Source organism: Dermacentor andersoni, unplaced genomic scaffold (genome assembly GCF_023375885.2).
Source record: "Dermacentor andersoni unplaced genomic scaffold, qqDerAnde1_hic_scaffold ctg00000763.1, whole genome shotgun sequence".
Taxonomy (NCBI): domain Eukaryota; kingdom Metazoa; phylum Arthropoda; class Arachnida; order Ixodida; family Ixodidae; genus Dermacentor; species Dermacentor andersoni.
Window position 1 is genome coordinate 22501 of NW_027315441.1, and position 4500 is coordinate 27000.

The window sequence follows — 4500 nt, forward strand, 5'->3', positions numbered from 1 at the left end:
ACGGAGCTACTTATAGACGAGGCTGGCAGGCGGTGAACCGCCTGCGCGCGTGCGGCGCACGAGCAGTTGCGTGGTAAGCGACCGTGTCTGAAGCCCAAACACCACCGAGGCAAAGATCGCCTTAGCAGCGCGCCGCTTCAGCGGGCACCGCAGGGGCGACTAAAACCTGGCGGGAGGCATCGTCTCGTGTAGCGTCGCCCCTGCCCCAACTGGAGTGGCCCAGTCTTTAGGGGACAGAGACTGCGAAGCACTTGGACCGACGGCGGACTACGACGGAACGCTTCAGCTCGGCCAACGGGGCACCCACGCTCTCGAAGGAGACATTTTCCGTTTCGCGGCAATTCTCCGCCGTGCCGTGACTCTTCTCGCTCGCAGACTGCGCTGTCGCGTCGAACCGCTTTCGGGGGCCACCCTTCTCCTCCCCGCTCCTCGCAAGAATCTGCCGATTCCCATTCCTGCGACGAAGCCCGGAAGGGCGCCCACACAACTGCGGTGACGTGAACGAGCGACCAGCTCTGGAGCTCGACGTACTTCGAAGGCAAACAGCGCAAATTGCGATCGCGCTGGCTTTGCGCACGGCGCGGGAATCGGCCGGCGTTTCATTCCCACGTTTTCCGTGCACGCAAGCGTGCGCTTCCGACTCTCTCGCAAACGTGCGCGCTACATGGCAACAGACGTTCGCGCCTCGTGCTTGGACCGCTCTTTCCCTGCAGGTATCCGACTCCATCCTGCGGCGGTCTTGCTAGAGGCGCGCACTCGTCACGCTGCAGTAGTAATGCCTCGTTTCCGTCTTTTCGAAGAATTGGCACAACGGTTTGCCACCGTCTCCCTCTCGTGAGGCCGCTGGCGCGTGGCTTTAGCGCTCAACGTACTGTCCATGATGCCGACGCGGTCAAAACGAGTCGACGGACGCACGTTCCCTGTGCGCCGAAGTCTCTCTTGATATGTGATCCGACCCTCAGACAGACGAAGCCAAGGGAAGACCCAAGGCCGCAATGTGCGTTCAAAGAATCAGTGCTCAGTGTGTCCTGCAATTCACACCAAGTCTCGCAGCTGGCTGCGTTCTTCATCGACCCGAGAACCGAGTGATCCACCGCTTAGAGTCGTGAAAAATAGTTTGTTCAATTCAGTACAGTACAACCAGGGTTTTAGGCACGTGGCGTCTCCCTGTGTGTGGTTTCGAAGAGCGCCTTTCGGCGTGCGCTCCTCCAGTCTCGCTCTTTCGGCGGCCGCGTCTCAGCAGCTGAAAGCCTAATGGCACTCCACTCCTGCTACTCGCGCGTGTGTTTTGCGCCCACGCCTTCCTCGCTTGCCCTCGAGGTAGCTTATGCCGTTTGCGCGCACTCGAAGCCGGTTTTACCTGCCATCCAACCACCGGACCCGTGTGTCTCGTGTGCACGTTCACATCGCTCCACTAAAAATTGCAAAGAGCGACAGAGCCATGATTAGGGCTAAGCCGCTGTGGAGTCTTTAACGGCTACACGGCCACGGGCAGGGCTTCACCCCCATCGACGTGCTTCGCTTCAGTCAGCAGTAGGTTCATAGAAGGGCCTCAAACACACACACACTTTCGCATCGGCAGATCGCCGCAGCATAACCGCTGTTGATCCAACAGCCTACTTGAGACGAAAGACAAGAGCCCGGCGCGCGTACTCGCGCAGCTCTCCAAAACCACTCGGCCAGTGCCAGGGACGGCTCCCTGCGCCGGCGCCACAACAAGTCTACTTGAGGCGGAAGACGAAGCCAGCAAGGGCCTGGCCGCAAGTGCGTTCGAATCCGGGACTACAGTCCCTCGTCTGTCCGTACTTCCTCTTTCGACGTGCGGCGCCTTCCCAAAGCGCACAAGTCCGCTAACCGCAGAACGCTTCCGACGTAGCAAAGCCGCGTTTCCTTCGGTACTTCGCAGCAACGCCGCCTTTCCCTCGGCGGCGGGCGAATAGCCTGCAGACGTCGTCGCATTAAACCGCGATCTCGACACCTCGCGCGTCACGAGCAGGAGCCGACCGGCAGCCTCCGGCCCTTTCGGACTCGGTGGCATTTGCCGCGGAGGACGGGAGAGCACTTTAGGCCACGGTTCCTTCCGTACTTGGCAGCCGCACCCTCATACCGACAGTTCCATGACCGACCGAGCGCCACACCGTTCCTTTAGTACTTGGGCGGCAACAAAGTCGGGTCGTTACTCCATACTCGCCGCAGGAAGCGACCGGCAGCCGCCAGACTTTTCAGACTCGGCAGCGTTTGCCGCGGAGGACGGGAGAGCGCTCGCACCACGGTTCCGTGTGTGTACTAAGCGGCAGCGGCATTAGCTCTCGACCGTCAGTTCCTTGACCGACCGCACGCTTCGCCGTTCCCCTCGTACTGGGCAAAGCAGCAGGTCGGGTCGTCTTACTCCCATTCCGCGCAAGAGCGCCAAAGCGGACAGAAAGCCCACCCAGTGTGCGTTACGCCGTTTCTACCCGCGGGCGCGGCCAAGCCAACCGTCCAAGGTTGCAGCCGGCGTCCACTGGGCGCAACAAATTTGGCACGGGGCGCCCCTCAAAATTCAGGCAGTCCCCGGCATGTTCGGGTATAGCCGTCCCCGCGTCCAAGCGGGGCCAGCGGCGGAAAGCGTCGGGCGCAGCGAGCTGCTTCACCCACACGGGGTAGAAACAATGGCGCTCGCCACCCTTCACAATCCGGTAATGATCCTTCCGCAGGTTCACCTACGGAAACCTTGTTACGACTTTTACTTCCTCTAAATGATCAAGTTTGGTCATCTTTCCAACAGACCGGCGCAACCGAAAGGCCGCGCCGGACATCGGTCCGAAGACCTCACTAAATCATTCAATCGGTAGTAGCGACGGGCGGTGTGTACAAAGGGCAGGGACGTAATCAACGCGAGCTTATGACTCGCGCTTACTGGGAATTCCTCGTTCAAGGGGAACAATTGCAAGCCCCTATCCCAATCACGAAAGAAGTTCCACGGGTTACCCAGTCTTTTCAGACAGGGATAAAGACACGCTGCTTCCTTCAGTGTAGCGCGCGTGCGGCCCCGGACATCTAAGGGCATCACAGACCTGTTATTGCTCTGTTTCGTGCGGCTAGGAGCCGCTTGTCCCTCTAAGAAGGTTGTAAGGTGCTGGGAACCCCGCACCTATTTAATAGGCTAGAGTCTCGTTCGTTATCGGAATTAACCAGACAAATCGCTCCACCAACTAAGAACGGCCATGCACCACCATCCACCGAATCAAGAAAGAGCTCTCAATCTGTCAATCCTCCCAGTGTCCGGGCCGGGTAAGTTTTCCCGTGTTGAGTCAAATTAAGCCGCAGGCTCCACTCCTGGTGGTGCCCTTCCGTCAATTCCTTTAAGTTTCAGCTTTGCAACCATACTTCCCCCGGAACCCAAACACTTTGGTTTCCCGGAAGCTGCCCGCCGAGTCATTTGAGTAACTCAGGCGGATCGCTGGTTGGCATCGTTTATGGTCAGAACTAGGGCGGTATCTGATCGCCTTCGAACCTCTGACTTTCGTTCTTGATCAAAGAAAACATTCTTGGCAAATGCTTTCGCAGTAGTTCGTCTTGCGACGGTCCAAGAATTTCACCTCTAGCGCCGCAATACGAATGCCCCCGTCTGTCCCTCTTAATCATTACCTCGTATTCCAAAAACCAACAGAACAGAAACGAGGTCTTGTTCTATTATTCCATGCAAGTTTATTCAGGCGACTCGCCTGCGTTGAGCACTCTAATTTTTTCAAAGTAAAAGCACCGGCCTTCTCGAGGCACACAATGAAGTGCACCAAGAAAGGACCGGCATGATGTTCAGTCCGAGCCGTCGCATCGGGTAGATGCACTACTCGTCTGGAACTGAGATCCAACTACGAGCTTTTTAACCGCAGCAGCTTTAGTATACGCTATTGGAGCTGGAATTACCGCGGCTGCTGGCACCAGACTTGCCCTCCAATTGATCCTCGTTAAAGGATTTAGAGTGTACTCATTTCAATTACGGGGCCTCAAAAGAGTCCCGTATTGTTATTTTTCGTCACTACCTCCCCGTGCCGGGAGTGGGTAATTTGCGCGCCTGCTGCCTTCCTTGGATGTGGTAGCCGTTTCTCAGGCTCCCTCTCCGGAATCGAACCCTGATTCTCCGTTACCCGTAACAACCATGGTAAGCAAGTAACCTACCATCGAAAGTTGATAAGGCAGACACTTGAAAGAAACGTCGCCGGCTCGTGGCCATGCGATCAGCACAAAGTTATCCAGAGTCACCACACAATACGGGCCGAAACCCGATCGATCTTGGTCTAATAAAAGCACCCGTCGCCCAAAGGGCTTCAGGCTCACTGCATGTATTAGCTCTAGAATTGCCACAGTTATCCAAGTAGGAAGAAACGATCTAAGGAACCATAACTGATTTAATGAGCCATTCGCGGTTTCGCCTTATTTCGGCATGTACTTAGACATGCATGGCTTAATCTTTGAGACAAGCATATGATTACTGGCAGGATCAACCAGGTAATCGTT

At 56.5% G+C, this 4500-nt stretch overlaps 2 non-coding genes across 2 annotated transcripts; both read right to left on the reverse strand.

The window, feature by feature from the left end:
• Positions 1-952: 952 nt before the first annotated feature.
• Positions 953-1105, reverse strand: LOC140214953 (5.8S ribosomal RNA). Its single transcript, XR_011891878.1, has one exon. It is a non-coding gene; the product is annotated as a 5.8S ribosomal RNA (ribosomal RNA).
• Positions 1106-2679: 1574 nt separating this feature from the next.
• LOC140214956 (small subunit ribosomal RNA) lies at positions 2680-4494 on the reverse strand. The gene has a single exon (XR_011891882.1). It is a non-coding gene; the product is annotated as a small subunit ribosomal RNA (ribosomal RNA).
• Between the last annotated feature and the right edge of the window lie 6 nt (positions 4495-4500).